The sequence below is a fragment of the Cebus imitator genome, unplaced genomic scaffold (assembly GCF_001604975.1).
Source record: "Cebus imitator isolate Cc_AM_T3 unplaced genomic scaffold, Cebus_imitator-1.0 Scaffold43, whole genome shotgun sequence".
Lineage (NCBI taxonomy): Eukaryota > Metazoa > Chordata > Mammalia > Primates > Cebidae > Cebus > Cebus imitator.
In genome coordinates this window covers 1760784-1786512 of record NW_016107358.1, presented here as the reverse complement: position 1 = coordinate 1786512, position 25729 = coordinate 1760784, and the positions used below count along the sequence as shown (strand labels likewise).

The window sequence follows — 25729 nt, the reverse complement described above, 5'->3', positions numbered from 1 at the left end:
TTTTTTTGAGACAGCGTTTTCCTCTTGTCACCCAGTACAATGGCATGACCTTGGCTCACTGCAATCTCTGCCTCCTGGGTTCAAGTGATTTTCTCACCTCGGCCTCCCATAGGTGGGATTACAGGTGGCTGCCACCATACCCACCCTTTTTTTTTGTATTTCTTTTTTAGTAGAGACAGGGTTTCACCATGTTGGCCAGGCTGATCTTGAACTCCTGATCTCAGGTGATCTGCCTCCCTTGGCCTTCCAAAATGTTGGGATTACAGGTGTGAACCAATTACATCTTTTTATACTGTATATTAACATGTTTTTATAGTTATTTTTTGTACTTTTATCTTTCAACTTCTATGCCAGAATTAAAAGTGATTAATGCACTACTTTTATGGTATCATACTATTCCTTGTTTCTATCTATTTATCTTTGCCAATTAGCTTTAAACTTTTATATGATTTGGGGTTGCTATCTAGCATCCTTTTATTTCAACTTGAAATATTCCCCTTTGTTTTTCTTGGGGAAAAACTTTAGTTTAGTGGTGATGAACTTCCTCTGTCTTAATTTATCCAAAAAAAAGTCTTTATTTCTCCCTCATATTTGAAGGAAAAATTTGTTGACTGTAGTATGCTAGATTGCCAATATTTTTTTCATTCAGCACTTTGAATATCATCCAGGTAGGTCTATGTTACCCTGCAAGGTTTTTCTCCTGACAAATTTTCTGATAGTCTCATTGAGCCTCCCTTGTATGTGACAAGTCACTTTCTCTCACTGCTTTCGAAACTTTCTCATTGTCTTTGATTTTTGACAATTTGATTATAATGTGGCTTGTTATAGATATTTCTTGTGTTTTATACTAGTTGAAGTCTTTTGGTATTCTTGAATATGGATATTAATTTCCCTGCACAGATTTGGGAAGTTTGGGGCCATTACTACTGCAAGTAATCTTTCATTCCTTTTTTCTTTCTCCTCATCTTCTGAGACACTCATATTGCATATTCTGAACAGCTTGATCATATGTCATAAGTTCCTTAGCCTTTCTCTACTCTTTTTCATTCTTTTATTTTTTTTCTCCTACTGAATAATTTCAATGACCTGTCTTTGAGTTTACCAGTTCTTTGTTCTGCTAGATCAAGTATGCTGTTGAACCCCTCTAGAAAATTTTTCACTTTGGTTCTTGTATTCTTTTGTTCCAAACTTTTTGGGCGTTTAAAAATATTTTATTTTTGTTGATATTCTCATTTTCTTCCTGAAATAAATAAGCTTTTTCTAAGCTCACTGAGCATCTTTATAGTAGTTATTTTTAAATCTATTTCAGGTAATCTACATACCTTTGTTTCTTTGGGGTCAGTTTCTGAAGATTTATTTTGTTCTTTTTATTGAGCCATGTTTCTCTGTTTATTATGTGCCTTATAACTTTGTGTTGGGATGTCTTCATTTGAAAGAAAGCCACTTCAATCAGTTTTAATGGACTGGCTTTGTACAGGAAAAGATCTTTACCAATCAGCCCAGCTAGAGATTCTAGAGAGCTTCTCAAACTTTTCCTACGGATACATCTTCTCTGGATTTGTGCATATAAATTCATTAGAGAGATTTGCCAATTTGTTTTTTCATAATCTCTTGCTCTCTCTGATGTCTGTTTGTGTTCTTTGCCACAAGAACACAAACCAGCTCTCTTTTGTTCTCAGTGGCTCCCAGGCTTCTAGTGAATGTTGGGACACATCAGTGCCCTAAGTCTGAAGACACAGAAAAAGTTTCCTCCAGAAAGCCCCCTGAAAAGCCAGACTACTAGAGGCATATTCCACTCTTCTCTCCTTGCATCACCAATCACCACAAGGGAGCGACCACCAGATGGCATAGGCCTTTGTCTGTTGTATGTTATCAGTAGCAGCAGCAAGCTGCCCAGCTCTATTTTGTACTCTATGCCTTGCAAGTGCAGAGAGTATCCCAGGTCCTCCCAACCATGCACCAAGATTGGCAAGACAGAATCTAATCCTTTGTGTAGTTCCTTGAAAAGTCAGAATGTTGGACACACACTTTAACTCTATCCCTCTCCAGGGGTAAGCCAGGAGTTGAAGCATCCCCCCCATCCCCTACTCTGCACTGAGCCAGAGGGGAAGGGATAGAATTTTGGTGAGTGTTAGTTAATCTAAACCATTGCCTTTGTTTTCAGTAGTCCCTAACCTGGCACTTTTTCTTTTCTGTGCTTAGATTCAGACAGGAGATAAACTAGGTCCTTGAGCAGCCCCCCAAAAGTCTGAGTTTTGTTTTAGTCTTCTCATTCCCTCCCCAGAGAGAAGCCAGGAACTGGGAGGCTTTTCTGGATTGCACAACTCTGAGCCAGTGGGAGGGACTATGGTGTGTGAGTGACACAATTTTCTTATTGGCTTCAATGCAGTTGGCTTCACATTTGCCTGAGGTTCAGGAGCCTTATAACTGGTTTATGCATTTCTAACAAGAGACATTTGTCATTAAACTGCTGTTAAATGGTGTCCTATGAGGGGAAAGAGGTTCTGGGCTTCTTGTTTTGCCATCTTGCTCTTTTATTGGCTTTTGAAGCTATGTTGCTTTATTTATTTTTAGTAGTTGTATGGGGATTAAAATATGTATTCTTAATTTATCACTACCTACTTAGAGTTACCATTGTAGTATTTCATATAAAATGTAAGAAATTTATAATACTATAATTATATTTCTGCTCTTTTCCACCTTTGTGATATTGCTGTTATATATTTTTCTCCTACAATGTTATACTCTACAATATAATTTCTTTTATTTATACTTTGACCAGTAAGCTGCATTTTAATGACATTTGTAAAAGAAAAAAAATAGTTTATTTATATATACTCATATATTCAGCACTTTTAGTTTTCTTATTTTCTTCTTGCATATCTGTGCTTCAATCTGCTATCTTACTTCAGTTTGAAGAACTTTTAATAACAATTTATTTTTACCGGTGACATATTTGCTCAGTATGCATTTATTTAAAATGTTTATTTTATCCTCATTTTTGAAGTATTTCCACTGACTGTAGAATACTTGCTTAACTTTTTAAAAGCTTTCCGTACTTTACAGCAGTTGTTTCAAGATCTTCTGGTGTGTAATTTTTTTTTTTTCTTGAGACAGAGTCTCACCCTGTCACCCAGGCTGGAGTGCAGTGACGCAGTCTCAGCTCACTGTGACCTCTGCCACCCAAGCTCAAGCCATTTTTGTGCCTCAGCCTCTAGAGTAGCTGGGATTACAGGTGCACACCACCACACCTGCTTAATTTTTCTATTTTTAATAGAGACGGTGTTTCACCATGTTGGCCAGGCTGGTCTAGAACCCTTGAACTCAGGTGATATGCCCGCCTCAGCCTCCCAAAGTGCTGGGATTACAGATGTGAGCTACCACACCTGCCTGGCCTGTATTTATTTTTCTGATGAGGAGTCCATCATCTTTCATTTTGTTTCCCTTCATGGGATGGTTGGGATTTTTTTGGTAATTTTAATATTTTCTTTTGACCATTATCTTTCAGCAATTTGATTATAATATACTCAGTCAAGGTTTTCTATTTATGTGGTTTAGGGTTTACTAAATTTCTTGGATCTGGAGGGTAATTTTTAGAACAAATTTCGAATTTTGAAATTTTTTTTGCTTCTTTCTCTCTCTCTGTCTTGTTTTCTCTCCCACTTTTTTTCCTCCTCCTTCTCTTTTCCTCTTCTGGATTTTCACAAATAGTTGAACTTCCTGAGGTACCAGAACTCTGCTTGTTATTCTCAATCATTTTCTTTTCCTTGTCTTCAGATTGGTTAATTTATATTCACATGTTTTCAAATTCATTCGCCCCTTATTATAGTGTCTAGTCTACTGTTCAGCCTATCTAGTAAATTTATTCAAGAAAAGTATTTTTTTGTTGTTGTTCTAGAATTCTCTTTTGGTCCTACGTTATAGTTTTCCTTTGTCTCCTGAGATTGCTCAACTCAGCATTGTGAGTATATTATTTCTATATTTTTATCTAAGTTTATGTCTATATCTCTACATATATCTCTATATAAATAATAACATATCTACCTATATATGTATAATATATCTATATCTATTATCTAACCAGTTTTAAGGTCTTTATCTCTTTATTCCAACATCTTTATCACGTTGGGATTTGTTTATATCAACTTCTTTTACTTTTGACTATGGGTCACATTTTTCCCACTACTTTGCATGTCTAGTAATATTTGACTATATGCTTGACATTATGGATGGTATGTTGTAGAATCGTATGTATTATGTATGTTGCTTGTCTTTGAAGAGTGTTTAGCTTTATTCTGGCAAGTGGTTAAACTACTGGTGGCTTCTTTTGATTTTTTTTTAGAATGGGTTTATACTTTATTTCAATTTTATCCTTAGTTCCATGGCATGGCCATTACTTTAGGTCATGGTTTTTCCTCCTAGGCATGGTGATTCCAGCATCTTGACTGAATGCTTGGGTTGTTCAGTGCAGCTTTCTCACTCTGGCTGGGTTAGGACTTTAACATCTACAAGCACAAGTCAATGTCTCCATTCAGATGAACCCTGAAGGATTTGTCACTGCTGCAGTTGCTCTCTTAAGAGTGTTACAGAATCCTTACCTGAACAAAAGTAGCCCATCTTTTGGCCAAGGACCTGAGGGCAACCTCTGTGAAGATTTCTTGCTTCCCTTACTCTGTGAAGCTTTCTTTCCTCAGTACTTTGCCATGCAAATTCTAGCTACCTTACCAGCCCAAAACTCTGATCTGTGCCTTCTCCTCTCTGTAAAATTGCCATTCTCTATTTGGGTTCTACCTCCCATGCTACCCCTGGAAAGTGACCCCAGGTAGAGAGCTGGAGTTAACATGGGGTTCATCTCATGTTTTCCCTTTCTCTAATACAAGACAGTCCTGCACCATTTGTTATCCAGTGCTTGAAAATAGTTTAATAGTTCCCCTCCACCCAGTTTTGTAATTGTTTATGGTAGAAGGGTAAGCCCAATATAGTTGGACTTTTGTCATGACTAGAAGCAGAAGTACTAGAATTTTGTCTGTTTTTATTTAACATGGCATACACAATCTATTCCTAGGGCTCCTGACCTAAATGACTCTCTAAGCCTGATAGTTACATGCACTCCAGGGAAAGGAAGCTAAAATAAATGGAAATATTTTTGCTTTTTGTAAAGAGATAGAAAAAAGATGTTCATGTCTTTAAATATTTGAGTATTTTAATGTGTTTTTAAAATTTCATTTTAAGTCTTTTATTACAAAACCTTCATGTAGTTGTAAATTTTCTTAGATTAACTCTGAGCTCTTTAGTTATGTATCAGAAATCTTTCCCTGTGTACCTCCAATCTACCTTTTTGTGCTTACCTCCTACTTTATCTCACCTGATGCAAGTTGTGTTACAGTATTTGTTCTTTTAAAAATATATGCTACCTATGTAACTTTCTGTTTGTCTGAAACAGCCCTCTCCCTTTCTTTAAGGCTTAGCAAACTTGACATACTACATTCTTTATTACTTATTTCTGCATTACTCATGGTTCTTCAGAGAAACTGAATCAATAGGTGTTATATATTATAATAGTTTATCTGTGTAATATATAATGTAACATATGTAATATATAACGTTTATATGTAATATGTAATTATATACAATATATTATGTATACATAATATATGCAGTTATATACAATATATTATGTATACATAATATATGTAATTATATATAATATGTATACATAATATATGTAATTATATATATTATGTATACATACATATATATGTATGTACATATATAGGAAGGAAAGGAATATATTACATATATACACATATATACATGTATGTACATATACTATATATTTACACACATATACACACACATATATATCTGTAAATATACACATATGTGTATGGCCTCTCATACACCTCACGTCCTGTGGCTCACTCAAGTGGACACATAAAATTAACCATCCCAATTTCCTTTTTTCTAAATACATAATTATATATGCACACACACATACACATATATAAGTGTGTGTATAGATATGTGTGTGTGTGTGTGTGTGTGTGTGTGCGTGTGTATATACATATAAATAGAGGGAGGAGATTTATTGTAAGAGATTGGCTCACATGTTTGTGGAGGCTGGTAAGTCCCAAGGTCTGCAGTCTGCAAGCTAGAGACCTAAGAAAGCTGTTATGTAGCTTCCGTCCAAGTCTGAAGGCCTAAACACCAGGGATGCTGATGGTATAAATTCCAGTCAGAAAGCTGGCAGGCTGAAGACCCAAGAAGAGCTGATATTTCAGTTTGAGTCTGAAGGCTGAAAAAGACCAATATCCAAGCTCATAGCAGCCAGACAGAAGGAGTTCCCTCTTGCTCAGCCTTTTTGTGTATTCAGGTCTTCAATTGATGGATAAGGCCCACCCACACTAGGAAGAGCAATCTGTTTTACTCCATCTACTGATTCAAATGTGAATCTCATCTAGAAACACTCTACAGACATACTCAGAATAATGTTTGGCCAAATTTCTGGGCATTCTGTGGCTCACTCAAGTAGACACATAAAATTGTCATCCCAATTTTCTTCTTCCTATTTTCCAATGTGATTTTATCCTCCTTTTCATTTGTTCCCATATCTGACACTTTATACACTTTACCATTAATAAGCATTTTTTCTGCATGAATAATACATGTCTAGTTTTTATTTTGAGCCTCTTTTCTACTTAGCACAATTCCAGGAGCTTGGACATTATTGCTTCTTCTTCTTATCTTCCACACACAATTACTAAGTTACATTAATTACATATCCAAATTCTTAAAATCTGTTCATTTTTATCACCGCTGCATTTGCCATAGTTCAGGCTTTTACAGTTGGTTGTCTGGTCAACTTGGTCATCTCTATCTCCATAATAGTACCAGTGTAATCCTTCTGAATCACATATTTGATTGCAGCATACTAGAAGTTAAAATCTTTCAGTAGCTTTGATAGGATTTTTTAAAAATCCAGATTTCTTAGCCTGAGCAACTGTTAGTGTAACTAACTTGCCTTGTATGGTTTAGGAAGCAAAAACTATCACATCCACTTTAATGCCTATTAAGAAATGTAGCAGTGGTTTAGAATAGAGAAGTGATATAAAAATTTATGAAAGCCTTTTTTTGATGGAAGCAACTCAAGCAAAGTTTTTTTAAATTTTTATCTTTTTTAGGTTGTAAGAGACAGGGTCATATTTTAATGAATTATTGCCACAAGAACACATTATAGATTAGTTATATGGTTAGCTTTCCTTTCCAATTTTTAGGTTAATATTGCCAGGGATATAACACTACAACTGGGTAAATACATAATTGTCTTTCAATCTATCTGCTCTGGAACACAATCGTGGCATTATTACAGAACAGCTATCACATAATTAATAATAATGTTTAGAGTCTGGCTAATACATACCTTGATGAATTAGCCGACCCCATCTTATGCACGGTAGATGAGCCATTGTAGTGCCACTGAAAATACAGGTGATAGTCACACAGTTGATACAAACAAATCCAACAAAATCCTCTGGAAAAGGGATTTAGAAGTGAAAAGGCTTGAAGTCTGCTTCAAGTTGAGTAATTACGTTAGTTTTTCTGAGTGATTCACTTCCCTATGCCTCAGTTTTTTTCCATTTGTACAGTGAAGGCACTGAACTGTGTAGTATCTGAAATTTCTATCAATTCTAATATTGAATTTGAAATTTAAGAAATGTTTTTGATTCATGTTTTATATTTTGAAACATGCGTATCAATGCTTTGGGAATTAAGGCCTTAAAGTTGCTTAATGTTATCTATTGTCACCAATCCAACTGGTAACAGCTCTTAAGTCTCTCTGTGAATTAGACACCAATCATCCTTCTTCTCTCCTTAGCATACCCTGACACTTAAAAAACAGGAAATGTGTATTTCTGGATATTACTCAAATTTACTCACATAGAAGTATTTACTCACTTAGAGGAAATACTCTTTTAGAAGCATGCTAAGAAAGGTGTTTCCAAATCCTGTAGTAGTTGTAAAGGTTTTTTAAAATCTTGTTTTCAATTTTTGGCTTCACTTCTGGTTCTATCTACATTCTGAATATACAGAGGCCTCCGGTAAATTTTCTAGCTAATACTTGGGAAGAATTTTTTAAGGGAATAGAGTATTACCTCCTAGCACATATTGAAGAGAATGATAAAATAAGCTCCAGAAAAAATAGTGACAGAAGCTATAGAGAAAAAAATCATAATTTGTATTGCAGTGACTGAAAGGTAACCCTGACCAGTGCTATGATGGGAAATAATACTAGTTTCATTGGTTAAGTTCTAGCATTATATACCTAGAACAAACATGTTTAAGAACAGGTTGGATAACACTTCCTGTTGATTTTGGATTCGGCAAGCTGTTTAGAATACAGTATCATTTTAATGTGGCCAATTTTACTGCAACATAAGCTAAAATTTGTACAAATATTGAGATTTGTTCACAACAATATACCATTGTAAAGATAATAACCTCTTATAAAGAACAATAATAATTTATTAGAGACAACCTTCCTGAAATAATTTGGTATCATTGAGGGATGAAAGAGAGATATTGGGGAAGTTTACTGCAGAAACGGATAATCTGTAAAGAAAATGGTGAACTTGAATAAGTTGAGAACTATGTATAATTTGATTATGGATTACTCTGTTGTGCTCAGACTCAAAAAGACTAATTTACAGAGACTACTCATAAAAAACAAGGATTTAATTAATAAGTCAGATGGATGCACTTGCACTGGGAGAGAGACATCACCTGCTCTACTAACAATGGAAATTGTCATTCAGTTTTCTATAAAGGATTCCATGTATGGCTTATAAAAAGCCAAACAGTCATCACAAGGTTTCTTGGGATATGTGAAATTAGTACAGATAGAGTTGGGTAAGTCTAAGGAATATTTGTGGAGGCTCAGCTGGAATCTGGTTTGTCTTGCCCCACTATTGTTTTTCTGCCCCACCCTGCTGCCCAGTCTGGAATGCAGTGGTGCAGTCTCAGCTCACTGCAGCCTCAACCTCCTGGGCTCAAGCAATTCTCCCACCACAGCCTCTGAAGTAGCTAGGACTACAGGTGTGTGCCACTATGCCAGGCTGAGTTTTATATTTTTAGTAGAGATGGGGTTTTGCTGTGTTGCCCAGGCTGGTCTCAAACTCTTGGGATCAAGGGGTCTGCCCACTTCAGCCTCCCAAAGTGTTGGGAATTATAGGCATAAGCCATGCCACTCATCCCACACTACTATTTTGTAAATCATCCTGGTTATTAGGGTATTGAGTGGCAACTCTTTTATTCACTCATTTGTCAACAAAAGTTTATTGAGTAGAGACTATGTGACAAAAATAGTTCTGGTCTCTAGAAATACTTTGGTAAATCAGATAAAGTTCCTGCCCTCATAAAGCTTACATTCTAGCAGGAAGGAGATAAGCATTGAATCAGGTAACTACAATTAAACCCTTATTTTCCAGTCGTGGTTTTGGTGTATTCTTTATCTGTCAAAATATTCTTTTTTTTTTTTTTAAAGAAGCAATTTCTCATGACAAACATGTTATAGAAATTGTAGCCCATTTTAAATTTCTCATTAATTTATGAATATATATAAAATTGATTTTCCCATAGATGATCCTAAAAAGCCAGGATCACTGTGGTTTACACTTAAAGTATTAGTGATGATATGTTTAGTTTAGTTCCAATTGTAAGCCCAGCAGTGCAGTAGTCACTTTGTGTATAATATCTCATGAGTCTTTACAATACTCTATAATGAGGCGTTCTTATCTATATTTAGAGGAAACAACTGAGACTCAGAGTGGTCATGTAGATTGTCTAAGTTCACATAATTAACAAATGACAGAACCAATATTTGAATCAAAGTTGGCCAGGCTGAAAAGTTATGTTCTTTTCCACTACATCACTCTGTCCCTCATTTAGGAGGTCTTTCCTAAGGCAATAATTACAACTAGCTAATTACATTCCATTTAGAGATTGAGAAGTTATGATTTCTTCTTTAGTTTATTTGGGTGGAATCCATTTCCAAGCAAAGAGATCCTTATGCCTTTAATCAGTCTGATTGGACCACTTTTCTTCACAAAATCTCTGAGATCTAATTTGTCTCAGAGAGTGTAGTCAAGTGGTTCAACTTTCTTTGCCCAAAGATTGAACGTCCTCTAAAAGTGAAAACAAGCTCACTATGAGTAGAGACAGGTAACTCCAACTGTGGATGGATTTGAGAAATAGAACTTTTTTAAAATATTGAGTCGAGAATTGCCTCCTTAAAATACCAGCATCTACCACACTGAAGAATTACAATATTTTATCCATAAAAGAACCCAATGGATATTATGTGGACAATTTTGTTTTCTTCTGGAAGCTACTTCTTCTAGCACCTACATTTTCATTCTCTTCACCATGTGTCACTCTTCTCTGGGTATGGGCCAGTTGAAACCAGCTATAGCTATGGGATTGAATTCACAGCTTTGCTAGAAGGTAAACATTTCACAGGAGCTATGCATATACTTGAGAAGGGTTTTCTGTGGGAGAGAAAGATCAGTGGTTGTGGAGAAAAGCTTTTTCAGAGGTCGTTCAAACATCACTATTCATAGTTGAAGACTGTGTTCTTTATAATGCTCACTGTCCTTTGTGATACAATTTATCATGTAAATTCACATGGTAAATGCCTTAAAGAATTAGTGCCAGGGAAAATATGTTGGTAATGATAAATTGGCACAATTGTTTTGATAATTAGAGCTTATACACAAGGAATTGTGGGGGCCAGAGTGCAAGTGTTCGGTTGGTACCTACATGAGGGAGTATCATTAGTATTTGATTTCTCGGGTACTTGTAGCTGGCACAGAAATCCTCTATAATGTTACGCTAGAGAGTGCTGCTTCTCACAGGTGTTGCTGATCCTCATGGGGCTCGCTCCTCTTGGACATGGATCAGCTGATCTTGTGTGAGTCTTTGTATCGGTTTACTGAGAATTCAAGTTCTCCTTAAGCTATCTCATCTGCATTCTCCTCCATCTCCTCTTCCAGGAACAGGAGAAATCAAAGTCCAGATAAGGTAGTAGTGGCGATTGCCCTGAAATAGGCGTCTAGCTCTTAAACACACTTACTGGCTTATAGACTGAATGGAAATACAAAGGTCTGCCATACTCATGACTATACCCTGATTCTGTGGCCTAGTTTATACAACTTGTGTGGGCTAGACCTGGGATGAGAGACTAAAACGTCTAGCTCCAGAGCCAGTTCCCTTAAATCCTACAGTATAGTGCTTCACTAATAACACTTTAAAATAATAAAATAAGTGTGAAATCAAGACCCTACTTCTATTTTAAAAATTCTAAAATTTAAAGTGTTGTAGAGAGAAATCTATTTTGACATGTGTTTAAATAGCTCTTTGGATAACTTTAATACTGAAACAAAATAAATTTGTAGTAACATTCTCAGAAGGATGAGATAATTTACACGAGTCAACTGTCCAGATATCAAAACTTACTCCTTTTAGAATAAAGTCTCTTCTAAAAATTAAAATGTCAGAGAGGGAGACAGAGCAAGATGGCCAAATAGAAGCCCTTCACTGATGGTCCTCCCAGCAAGAATAACAAATTGAACAACTATCCACATAAAAAAAGCACCTTCCTAAGAATCAAAAATCAGATGAGCAATTACAGTACCTGGTTTTAACTTCATATTGCTGAAAGAGGCACTGAAGAGGCTAGAAAAGACAGCCTTGAATTGTCAACACTATCCCTCCTTGTCCCCCCAGTGGCAGATGTGTGGCATGGAGAAAAAAATCTGTGTGTTTGGAAGAGGGAGAGCACAGTGATTGTGAGACTTTGCATTGGAACTCAGTTCTGCCCTGTCACAGCAGACAGCAACACCAGGCAGAACTCAGCCAAAGCCAATGGAGAGAGCAATTAGACCAGCCATAGCAAAGGAGAACTGCTCAGAACCAGTGAACATGGGGGGCATGTGACCTAGTGAGACATCAGCTTGAACAGCCAAGAGAGTACTTGCACTATCTGTCCCCCAACCCCAGGCAGTGCAGCTTGCAGCTCTGGGAGACACTTCTTCCTTCCACTTTAGGGGAGGATAGGGAAGAGTAAAGAGAACTTTACTTGCAACTTGGATACCAGCTCAGCCACAGTAAGATAGGGCACTGGGCAGAGTCCTGAGGCCATCCCAGACCTTAATTCCAGGATGACATCTCTAGACACATCCTGGGCCAAAATGGAATCCACTCCCTTGAAGAGAATAATCCAGTCCCGGTTAGGAGTCATCATCTGCTGACAAAAGAGCCTTTGGGCCTTAAACAGTCAGCAGTGGCAGCTGGGCAGTACTCGTCATGGGCCTTGGGTGAGACTCAGAGACATGCTGGCTTCAGGTGAGACCCAGCACATTCCCAGCTGTGATGGATATGGGTAGAGACTCCTTCTGCTTGAGAAAAGGGGAGAAAAGAGTAACAGGGGCTTTGTTCAACTTAGGTATCAGCTCAGCCACAGTAAGGTGGAGTATCAAGTAGACTCTTGGAGTCCCATTATGGGCCTTGGTTCTTGAGTGGCATTTCTGGACCTAGCCTGGGCCAGAGGGGATCCCATTGTCCTGAAGAGAGAGTCCCCAGCTGACAGCATTCACCAGTAAGCTGAGTGAAGAGCCCTTGGGCCTTGAGTGAACATCAGTGGTAGCCAGGCAGTATTCACCATGGGCCTGGGGCAGGGGTGGCCACAGGGAGAAACTCTGTGCTTATAGAAAAGAAAGGGAAGAATGTGAAGGACTTAGTCTTGTGGCTTGGGTGCCAGCTCAGCCACAATAGAATAGAACACCAGGTAGATTCCTAAGGTTTCTGATTTAAGGCCCTGGCTTCTGAACAACATCTCTGGACATGATTGGTACTGGAGCACAGTCACCATTCTGAATGCAAGGACACAAGTCATGGTGGCTTTGTCACCTGATGATTATAGAGCCCTAGGCCTTTGGGTAAGCATAGGTAATAGTCAGGTGGTGGTAACCAAAGGCCTTGGGTGAGATTCAGTGCCATGCTAGCTTCAGTAGGCTTCTATTTGGCCATCTTGCTCTTCCTCCCTCTCTGATATTTTATTTTTTAGAAGAAGCTTTATTCTAAAAGGAGTAAGTTTTGATATCTGGACATGTTGACTCATGTAAATTAGCTCATCCTTCTGAGAGGTCTGACCCAGTGCAGTCCCAATAGTAGTGTCAACAGGGGTATTTATGTCACCCTTCTTCTAGCTCTAGTCAGCTCAGCACAGAGAGGTGACTCCATTTGCTTGGGAGAAAGTAAGGGAAGACAACAAGAGTCTTTTCCTGGTAATCCAGACAATTCTTCCAGATCTGATCCAACACCACCAAAGGGGTACTTCTTTGGTGGTGTTGGATCAGATTTTCAGGATCCATATTGTTACTGGGGTTGAGGTGCTCCTTAATACAGATAGGGCTACAGTGACCGAAAACTTAGATTACAATACCCAAGTGCCTTTGAATACCTGGAAAGCCTTCCCAAGAAGGACAGTTGAAAAAAAAAAAAAAAACCAGACTCTGAAGACTACAATAAATACCCAGTTCTTCAAAGACCAGACACTGAAAGACATCCACAAGGATCAAGACTATCTAGGAAAATATGACCTCACCAAATGAACTAAATAAGGGGGCAGCAATTAATCCTAGAAGGACAGAGATATGTGATCTTTCATACAGAGAATTCAAAATAGCTGTTTTAACGAAGCTCAACGAAATTGAATATAGAGAAGGAATTCAGAATGCCATCAGGAAAATTTAACAAAGAAATTCAAATAATTAAAAAAGAATCATGCAGAAATTCTGGAGTTGAAAAATGCAATGAAGAATACATACTGAAGAATGCATCAGAGTCTCTTACCAGCAGAATCAATCAAGTGGAAGGGATAATTAGTGAGTAGTGATCTTGATGGCAGGCTGTTTGAAACTATACAACCCAGAGAGACAGAAAAAAAGAATACAAAAGAATGGGCTGGGCGTGGTGGCTCACACCTGTAATCCCAGCACTTTGGGAGGCCAACGCAGGCAGATCACTTGAGGTCAGGAATTCAAGACCAGCCAGGCCAACATGGTGAAAACCCATCTCTACTAAAAATACAAAAAATAAAAATTAGCCAGGCATTGTGGTGTGCATCTATAAAATAATTAGCCAGGCATGATGGTGTGCCTAGTGATGTACATCTATAGTCCCAGCTACTTGGAGGCTGAGGCAGGAGACTCACTTGAGCCTGGGAGGCGGGGGTTGCAGTGAGCTGAGATCACGCCATTGCACTCCAGCCTGGGTGACAGGGTGAGACTCTGTCTCAATAAATAAATAAATAAATGAAAAGAATGAAGCATGCCTACATGTTCTAGAAAATAATATCCAAAGGGCAAATCTAAGACTTATTGACTTTAAAGAAGAGGTAGAGAAAGAGATGGGGAAGAAAGTTTATTCAAAGGCATAATAACAAAGAACTTCCCACACCTAGAGAAACATATCCATATTCAGGCACAAGAAAGTTATAGTACCCCTAGTAGATTTAATTCAAATAAGACTGCCTTAACACATTAAATATTTGAACTCCTAACAGTCAAAGACAAACAAAAAATCCTGAAAGTGGTAAAAGAAAAGAAATGAATAACATACAATGGAGCTTCAATATATCTGTCAGCAGACTTCTCAGTGGAAACCTGGCAAATCAGGAGAAAGTGGCATGACATATTTAATGTGCCGAAGAAGAAAAACTTGTATCCTAAAATAGTATGTCCAGTGAAATTATCCTTCAAACATAAAGGAGAAATAAAGTTTTTCCCAGACAAATAAAATTAAGGGATTTTATTAACACAAGACATGTCCTCCAAGAAATGCCTAAAGGAGTTCCTTAGTCTGAAAGAAAAGGATGTGAATGAGCAAAAATAAATCATCGGAAGGTACAAAACTCACTGGTAATAGTAAGTTACAGAAAAACACACTATATTATAATACCATAATTGTAGTGTGTAACCTACTCACATCTTAAGTAGAAAGACTAAAGATGAACCAATAAAAAATAACTACAACAACTTTTCAAGATACAGATAGTGTAATGAGATATAAATAGAAAAAGCAAAAAGTTAAAAAGTGGGGGGACAAAATTAAAATACAAACTTTTTATTAGTTTTCTCTTTATGCAATCAGTGTTAATTTGTCATTAATTTTAAATAATGGGTTATAAGATATTATTTGCAAGTGTTCTGGTAACATCAATCAGAAAACATACAACAAACACAATAAAAATCAAGAACTTAAAACCTTAAAACATATCGTCAGGGAAAATCACCTTTGCTAAAAGGAAGACAGGAAAAAAGGAAAGAAGGAAGAGAAGACCAGAAACAACCAGAAAACAAATAATAAAATGGCAGGGGTAAGTCCTTACTTATCAATAATAACATTGAATGTAAATGGACTAAACTCTTCAATCAAAACACATAGAGTAGCTGAATGAATTTAAAAAAAAAAAAACAAAAAACAAAAAACAAGACCCAATGGTGTGTTACACTTTTCCTATAAAGACGCACATAAACTGAAAATAAAGGGATGGAAAAAGATATTGCATGCAAGTAGAAGCCAAAAAGAGCAGCAAGCAGTAGCTATACTTATATCAGACAAAGTAGATTTCAAGATAAAAACTGTACAAAGAAACAAAGAAGGTCATTAAATAATGATGAAGAAGTCAATTCAGCAAAATGATATAACAATTATAAATATATATGCACCCCATACTGGAGCACCCAGATATGTAAAGAAAATATTATTAGAGCTAAAGAGGGAGAGACTCCAACAGAATAACAGCTGGAGAACACCCCACTTTCAGCATTGATACATCATCCTGACAGAAAATTAGCAAGAAAACATCCGGCTTAATCTGCACTATAGACCAAATGAGCCTAATGTATATTTACAGGACATTTTATCCAATGACTGCAGAATACATATTCTCCTCAGTACATTGATCATTATCAAGGATGCACCATATGTCAAATCACAGAATAAGTCTTAAAACATTCAAAAAAAAAATGGGAAGTTATATCAAATATATTCTGTGACCACAATGGAACAAAACTAGAAATCATTAACAAGGGGAACTTTGAAAACTATACAATCATAAGGAAATTAGACAGTTCCTTAATGACCAATGGGTCAAAGAATAAATGAAAAAGGAAATTGAAAAATTCTTGAAACAAATGATAATGAAAACACAACATACTGAAACTTATGGGATACAGCTAAAGCAGTACTAAGAGACAAGTTTATAGCGATAATCACCTAAGTCAAAAATTAGAAAAACTTCAAATAAACTACTTAATTATGCTTCTTAAATAATTAGAAAGGCAAAAATAAAACAAACCCAATATTAGTAGAGAAAAAATAAGAAAGTTCAGAGTAGAAATAGGTGAATGTGAAAATAAGAAAACAATACAAAAAATCGATGAAAGAAAACACTGGCTTTTAGAAAAGATAAACAAAATTGAGAAAACTTTGGCCAGACTAACTAAGAAAGAAAAGAGAGAAGGCCCCAGAAAACAAAATCAGATGTGAAAATGAAGACTTTATAACTGATACTGCAGAAATCCAAAAGATCATCAGAGGCTAGTATGAGCAACTACATCCCAGTAAATTATAAATTATAGAAGTAATGCATAAGTTCTTAGACACTTAAACCTTCCACAAAATGAAGGATACAATCAACAAAGTGAACAGCCAACCCACAGTATGCGGGAAAATATTTGCAAACTATCCATCAGACAAGGAATCAATAACCAGAATATATGAGAAGCTTGAACAACTCTATAGGGAAAAAAATCTACTAATCTGACTAAAAAATACATTAAGATCTGAATAGACATTTCTCAAAAGAAGATATGCAAAGTGGTATATAAAAATATGTTCAACATCATTGATTATGAGAGAAATGCAAATAAAAACTAATGATATGTCATCTCACCCCAGTTAAAATGGGTTTTATCCAAAGGACAGAAAATCGCAAACACTGGCCAGCATGTGGAGAAAAGGGAACTCTTATACACTCTTGGCGGGAATGTAAATTAGTACAACCACTATGGAAAATAGTTTGGAAGTTCTTCAAAAAACTAAAAACAGGGCTACCATATGATCCCACAATCCCATTACTAGGTATATACCCAAAAGAAAAGAATTCAGTAACTACATCAAGGAGATTTCTACACCCTCATGTTATGGTAACACCATTCCCAATAGCCAAGATTTTGAAGCAACTGAAATGTCCACCAACAGACAAATGGATAAGGAGAATGTAGTATATATACACAATGGTGTACTATTCAGCCATAACAAAAGAATGAGATCCTGTCATTTACAACAACATGAATTGGACCGGTGGTCATTATGTTAAGTAAAATAAGCCAGGCACAGAAAGATAAACTTCACATATTCTCACTGATTTGTGAGAACTAAAAATTAAAACAAGTGAACTCATGGGGATAGACAGTAGAATGATTGGTTTCCAGAGGCTGAGAAGGGCAGTGGCTGGGAGTGAGGATAGTCAATGAGTACAAAAAGTAGTTGGAAAGAATGAATAAGATCTGGTATTTGATACCAGAACAGGATGACTATAGTCAACAATAATTTATTAAATATTTAAAAATAACTAAAAGTATAATTGGATTATTTGTAACACAAAGAAAGGATAAATGCCTGAGGTGATGAAAGTCCCATTTACCCTGATGTGATTATTATGCATTATATGCCTGTATCAAAATATCTTATTACCCCATAAAGACACTCAGTATGTACCCACAAAAAATAAAAGCTAAAAAATCAAAATGTCAAAAGCAAATATCTTATTTTTTACATATTTTTTCAAATCTTTTAGAAAATTCTAAACATATTTTATAATTTTTGTTGATGTCTCTGGATCATTATTATTAATTTTGAAAATTGTATTGTCCTGTAAAATATACTCTCAGAGACTTGTTAACAACTTGTTAGGCTATCTGATGTTATTTTTCTTCACACATGATGGCACCATGTACTGTGACCTTGGAGGGCATAATATTTGTTGATTTGTTGTTTGCTTACTTTCTGTCATAACGTTATTTCTCATCACATATTTTTAAGTCTGTCTATTTCAACTTTTGTTTCTTGATAAGAGGTTAGCAGTCCTTTTCTGCTAAGAGCCAGAGCGTAAATATATTAGGTTTTATGGACCATATAGCCTTTGTCACAATCATTTGACTCTGAGGTTGTAGCCTGAAACAGCATAGACAACAGAGAAACAAATGGTTATGGCTGTGTTCTAGTGAAACTTTATTTTCCAAAACAGGCAGTTTGTTGGATTTGTTGTGTGGGATATAGTTATAGTCTGTTGAGCATGGTGAAATAGCCTTGTAGAGTCACATGCAAAAAAGTAAATAGAATTTGTAAAAATGTAAACATATATTGCACTAGGACATAATGCAACCCTACAAACCGTGTAAAATTTATTGCTGCAATTTTATGACAGCATTTGTGGGTGGTTAGATGTCTTTCTTTTGTCCCATCTTTGCAACTTCTTTCAGTTGATATGGCAGATATTTGGGGTTATTGAATAAATGAGCTCTAGACATTTGGCAGATATTTGGGTTATTGAATAGATGAGCTCTAGAACACTTGCTTCATATGAATACATGTGTGTGTATGTTTATGTATCTCAGATATAGCTAAATTCATTGTACCAATTAATTAAGACCTAGCTAAGATTGGCTTTAGCTCCATTCTATGAATTTTAAGGAGATCAATATTGTCTACCCCAACCACCACCAAGTTGTATGCAAATTTTCAGTGTGAGTTTATGTTTTCATGGTCTTCTCTGGCTCTGAATTCTGCTTCTGTAAAATTACTTCATTTTAGAGATTGTCCAGCTATCCTCGTTCTTGGAAAAAGTCTCAGCCATTTCTATACCTCACACTGCAGCCTCTTACCATTGTTTTCAGTTTTCCTTAGTCCCTTCCAGATGGCTCACAGGAGCTCCAAATTCTTCACGCTTTGTTCTGCAGATTAATTCCATTTTCTCCAGGCTTACTCTCAGATTTCTTTCTGATTCCTCTGTGGATTTTCTTATCTACCAAGATGCTTTGCTGAAGAAAGAGGACCTGTTCTCCTTAATTGAACTATCTTCTTAAGAAATTTTTCCCCATGGATATATGGATGAAAGATTGGGTGGATAGATGGCTAGTGAGATATTATACAATACTGTATATTAGGATAGCTACTTCATATAAAGACTAGTACCCAATATGGAAAACCTATTTTTGGCTTATTATAGTTGATTTTGTGATCTAGATATTTTTAGCATTAATCTTCAAATCCCCTGCCATAGCCAAAACACACCTTATATATTATTTTTGCTATTATCTATAGGAAGCATTTTATTCCTTTCTTGTTTCATTTTATAAAATATCCTAATCATGATTTTATTACAAAAAGTGTCAGAAATATCACTTCATATTATAGTCAACTAAATTGTAGAAATAAAATATAAGATTATAAACTGTGTAAGGTAAAAGTTAGACTTGAACTCAAAGTATCCACTGAAACTTACAATAGTAAGGTGGTATTTCTATTTGGAGAAATGTCCCCAAATCTCCAATATTAGAAAAATAATAGTTTTTTCTCTTTTTTTGAGATGGAGTAGTCTCTCTCTGTTGTCAGACTGAAGTGCAGTGGCACAATCTTGGCTCACTGCAACCTCGGCTTCCCGGGTTCAAGTGATTCTCCTGCCTCAGCCTCCCAAGTAGCTGGGATTACAAGCACACACCACCACGCTCAGCTAATTTTTGTGTTTTTAGAAGAGATGGGATTTCAGGATCTTGGCCAGGCTAGTCTTGAACTCCTGACCTCGTGATCCAACCACTTCTGCCTCCCAAAGTGCAGGGATTACAGGTGTGAGCCACTACGCCTGGCCAGAAAATAGTTCTTATATTATTGTTATTATTAATAACAATATAAATTGTTTAGAACAATAATAAATTGTTCTAAAATATGTAATATAAATGATTTTATCCACAATTAGTATTATTCAGTCATATAAGAAATTATCAGCCACTCTTAATTGTCTGCAAAGAGCACTGCAAAGAACATCAAATAAAAAGATACATTTTTAATAGACTAAAGAGCATGGGAGCTGATGCCTGTAATCCTAGTGTTTTGGGAGGCCAAGGCGGGCAGATCTTTTGAGGTCAGGAGTTAACAGTACCAGTCTGGCCAACATTGTGAAACCCCATCTTTTCTAAAAATACAAAAATTAGTCAGGCATGGTGGCATGCACCTGTAATCCCAGCTACTTGGGAGGCTGAGACACGAGAATCTCTTGAACCTGGGAGGCAGAGGTTGCAGTGAGGCAAGATCACAGCACTGTGTTCCAGCCTGGGCGATAGAGACTCCATCCAAAAATAAAATAAAATAAAATAAAATAAAATAAAATAAAAATAAAGAGCTTACAATCTGCTTTTGCTTCTACAAGTGATAGAAATATTATTAAAGGATTAGAAAAATTCGAGAGTGTAATGTCTAAGTTAATTTTTTAAAAACTCACATTTCCTGAGCACTCCAGTAACCTAAAACCGGCTTCTTTGAAGTTTTCTCAGTATGTTGAGCTTGAATGGAAAGCTAGCAACTTTACTACTTGTGCTTTTTTCTTAGAATCACTACAAAATATTTGACCAGAAAAAATACATTCTGAATAAAATTAGTTTTTTTAAAAAATCAAACCTGATCTTTTTGTAGTTGATAAGCATGATGGTTGAGTGTTCACATGCATATGTGAGATGTGCCACCCTTGAATGATGTCAGGACAACAGTACATTACCCATCTGATATGAAAAATAAAAACCTGTCATCTTATAAAAATAAATAAAGAGGAATAGAGATGGGACACTGGATGCTTCGGGTTTGCTTTGTCGACATTTATGTTTTCAAGCAGGCTTGCTTCATCCAATTTATATATTCTTTTGAGGAAAAATACACTAACAGGAATGACAGTATGCGATACAAATCAGACACAGAGCTGTTCCCTATGGACTTTCAAGCCTACAGAGAGAAGTATGCATGCAGACAACAGAGGAAAATGAGGTGCTTCTGACTTCAGGCTTTATGGAAGAGTTGACCTTTGGACTGGCCCATGATCAACTTTACTAAACTAGAAGAGGCACAGAGGGCATTTTTGGCTAAGGAAAGAAAATGAACAAAGGTTCAAAATTTCAAAAGTCTATGTCAAAGTAAAGCAAGTGCAGGCTTACATTTTACTTTCTTTAATTTCTAAATTCAAGAAGCTTTGAAAACCATTATGCATATGTTGTTTTTCCGTAAGGTACACCCTGACCTGAATTGACAGGAGGCTATTTGTAATCTTTATTTATCCCACTTATAAGACTATTTATAGATTTTACTGAAGAAATATCAATGTGTTTCATTACAGGTGCAGCCCCAACATACATGGATTTGGCTAATGTGTTATACATTAACTGTATAACTTTTTTAAAAAAATCACCTTGTTCCCCAAAATCCTGAATTACAAAACACACCTGGCCCCAGGTGTTTCTGCTAAGAGATTGTAGACGTGAAGTAATTATGGGAGAAGTGATATTGTAGAAACGATGTCCAGAAAGCTAGGTGAAGACTGTGCAAGTTCTTGAAAACCAAGTTACAGATTTTGGTAATTTGACTTTAGGCTGTAAGGAACCATTATGTGCTTTTGAAGAAGAAGTGAAGTATTCAACCATACTTTATAAAAATTGGATTGATTCCCTGAGCACATGCTATTTAAAATTTTTTCTCCAAATGATTACAAAAACTGTAAGATGATGTCAGATGAAATGTCTTTTGAGAATAGATATTTACATCCATCATTTGTTTTCTTGTGATGGTGTGTATGAGAAATGAAGTCAGAGAAACCACTTTCAGATTGTGTTTGAAGCTTGCTAAATGTCATGCCACATAAATATGGTCAGAGTTTGGATGTTCCCAAATGACTGTGCATTGAAAATACAAGAGTTGCTTCATAGAAGAAAAAAATAACAAGCAAAAAACTATAAGAAGCAGTAATTTATTTCATATTTGGTCATGTTCCTTGCTAAAAATACCTGACGGCAAATGCAGATAATTTGTTTATCAGATAACTTGTATATCAGGAACAAAACAGATAATTTGTTTTTGATTAGGTTAATAAAATTAACTGAGAAATTAAAAATGTTATTGTCATTGTGTGTACAGTGTATGTGAGTCACTCACAGTGAGTCTTTACACTCTGCCTTTAAAAACAAGCATCAAAAGTTTGGTACAAAATCAATATTCACAAGTCAGTAGCACTGCTAAACACCAACAATTAACAAGTGGAGAATCAAATCAAGAACTCAATCCCTTTTAAAACAGCTACAAAAAATAAATAAAATAAAATACATAAGAATATACTTAATCAAGGATGTGAAAGATCTCTACAAGGAAAACTACAAAACAATGTTGAAAGATATCATAGATGACACAAACAAATGGAAAGACAACCCATGCTCATAAATGGGAAGAATCGATATGATGAAAATGACCATACTGCTCAAAGCAATCTACAGATTTAGTGCAATCCCCATCAAAATGTCATCAGCATTCTTCACAGAACGAGAAAAAAAATTCCTAAAATTCATACGGAACCAAAAAAGAGCCCACACAGCCAAAGCAATACTAAGAAAAAGAACAAATCTGGAGGTATCACCTTACCCAACTTCAAATTACACTACAAGAAGTATAATTACCCAAACAGCATGGTGCTGGTATAACAATAGGCATGTAGACCAATGGAACAGAGTAAGAACCCAGAAATTAAGCCAAAGGCTTACAGCCAATTGATCTTCAACAAAGTCTACAAAAAACATAAATTGGGGAAAGGACACCTATTCAATAAATATTGCTGGGAAAACTAGGAAGCCACATGTAGAAGAATGAAACTAGATCCTCATCTTTCCCCTTATACAAAAATTAACTAAAAATGTGTCATAGACTTGCGTCTATGGCCTGAAACCATAAAAATTGTAGAAGATAACATTGGTAAAACTCTTCTAGATAAGACATTGGCTTAGGGAAAGAATTCATGACTAAGACCTCAAAAGCAAATGCAACAAAAACAAAAGTAAATAAATGTAATCTAATTAAACTAGAAAGCTTCTGCATGGCAAAAGAAATATTCAGCAAAGTAAACAGACAACCCACAGAGTGGGAGGAGAAAATATTCACAAACTATGCACCTGACAAAGGACTAATATCTAGAATCTACAAGGAACTGAACCAAATTAGCAAGAAAGAAGCAAATAATCCCATCCAAAAATGGGCAAATGACATGAATAGACAATTCTCAAAATAAGATAAACAGTCAATAAACATGAAAAAATGCTCAACATCACTAATTTTCAGGGAAATGCAAAGTAAAATCACAATGAGATACCACCTTACTTCTGCAAGAATGACTATAATTAAAAGTATAAAAACAATAAATGTTGCAATGGATGTGGTAAAAAGGGAACACTTTTGTACTTTTATTCTGTTGGTGGGAATGTAAATGGTACAACCTATGGAAAACAGTTTGGAGATTCCTTAAAAAACTGACAGTAGAACTACCATACAATTCAGCAATCCCACTACTGGATATCTACCCAAAGGAAAAGAAGCCATTATATGAAAAAGACACATGCACACGTTTGTAGCAGCACAATTCACAATTGCAAAGATGTAGAGCCAGCCTAAGTGTCCATTAACTAATGAGTGGATAAAGAGCATGTAGTATATATACACAATGGAAAACTACTCAGCCATAAATAGAAATGAAATAATGTCTTTTGCAGCAACTTGGATGGAGCTGGAGGCCATTATCCTAAATGAAGTGCCTCAGGAATGAAAAGGTCAAATACCGTATGTTCTCATGTATAAGTGGGAACTAAGCTATGAGCATGCAAAGCCATAAGTATGATATAATCAACTCTGGGGTTTTCAGGGGAATGGTTTGAAGGAGAATGCAGGATAAAAGACCATATACTGGGTACAATGTACGTACATTGCTTGGGTGACAGGTGCATTAAAATTTGAGAAATTACAACTGAAGAACATATCCATGTAATCAAAACCACCTGTCCTCCAAAAACTATTGAAATAAAAATAGAAGTGTATTCACAAAAACATTTGGGAATTAGAAAATTGACTCTAGGAATGTATCCATCTCTGTTTTTCTTTCTTAGACTATCTGCATAGTCAGCTAATTTTGCTTTCTGTAAGCTTGTAATAAGTATTTCTGAGACCTCAGGATTAAGAGCACATTTTTTTAAACAATTTTTGAAATGTCATTCAAAATTTCAAAAAACAAACAAATGGAAAGACATCCCATGCTCATAAATGGAAATAATCAATATAGTGAAAATGGCCATACTGTCCAAAGCAATGTACATTCAGTGCAATCCCCAATAAAATGTCATCAGCATTCTTCACAGAACTAGAAAAACAAATTCTAAAATTCATATGGAACCAAAAAAGAGCCCATACAGCCAATTAATACTAAGAAAAAAGAACAAATCTGATGGCATCACCTTACCCAACTTCAACTACAAGACTATAGTTACCAAAACAACATGGTGCTGAAATAAAAATAGACATGTAGACCAATGGAACAGAATACAGAACCCAAAAATAAAACCAAATTCTTGCAACAAACTGATCTTCAACAAAGCATACAGAAACATAAATTGGGGAAAGAGCACCCTATTCAATAAATGTTGAAATATACCAATACATGGTCTGGAAGCACATGTAGGCATATTTAATAAAACTTAGAATTGGTATATATTTCAAGAAGAGTATTTGGTATCTACCTCAGCAAAATCACTTAACCTGCTTCTTAGAAGTGGAATTCTAATCCTTGAAAGTCTGTGCAAAGAAAATCAGAAAGTTCCATCTAATTCATGGCTTATGGTTTTCCAGAAATTTCTGCATTTGACTTCAGAAGAACCGAGAATAATAATATTTATAAATACTATATACCTCTCACTAGAGCCCAAGGATGAAGAACATGTATTTGGTTATAGAAGTATTTTTTGATACTGTAACCTCAACAATCATATTCTATTTGATGTTCTTAGAAGATTTTTAAAAAATCACTTATAAAGATAAGACGATGCTGATATTTTTAAAGCAATATTCATTTGATTTAAAAATATTTGATAATACTTTTAGAAAATATGACAATATAGAAGTGCAGTAATAAGAATCGCCCTATTGATAATATTTATTGAGTTTTTTGAGGTCCTATTGGCATTGTACCTTACATTTTACATACATTATCTCAGTTAAGCTTTACCCTGTTATATACCATTTTTCACATTTTATATAAATAGATACTGATGTCTAGAGAGGTTAAGTGAACGGCACAAAGTTATATGGCGGTAGGTGGTAGAGCAGAAGTCAGGCCCAGGAAGTTCAATTTCAGAATGCATGCTCTGGGCAGCTATACTTCCTGCTTCCCCTCAATTGCCAACAACCACCAAAATGGTCACTGAGAAATAACTACTGTTATATTTTTGTGTATATGCTTTCAATATTTTGCCATATATGTATATTTCAATATGTAAATGAAATAAGGCAGACTATTTTTTCACCTTTAATGTTGGCTTTT

The 25729-nt window shown here is 35.7% G+C and overlaps 1 protein-coding gene, 1 long non-coding RNA gene and 1 other non-coding gene across 4 annotated transcripts in view; 2 read left to right on the top strand and 1 right to left on the bottom strand.

The window, feature by feature from the left end:
* Window positions 1-25729, top strand: part of FGF12 (fibroblast growth factor 12) — a 577089-nt gene that overhangs the window by 168532 nt on the left and 382828 nt on the right. The gene's annotated exons all lie outside the window — the stretch shown is intronic.
* LOC119470891 overlaps window positions 1-25729 on the bottom strand; it is a 46878-nt gene that overhangs the window by 5745 nt on the left and 15404 nt on the right. The window contains exons 2-4 of one of the 2 annotated variants that reach the window (XR_005199861.1): window positions 10224-10228; window positions 7421-7531; window positions 6108-6295 (exon numbers count right to left, since the gene is read on the bottom strand). This is a non-coding gene — a long non-coding RNA (uncharacterized LOC119470891). The remainder of the gene's footprint in view (window positions 1-6107; window positions 6296-7420; window positions 7532-10223; window positions 10229-25729) is intronic. The other variant, XR_005199860.1, reaches the window with a different exon arrangement.
* Window positions 20800-20903, top strand: LOC119470906. Its single transcript, XR_005199884.1, has one exon. It is a non-coding gene; the product is annotated as a small nucleolar RNA U13 (small nucleolar RNA).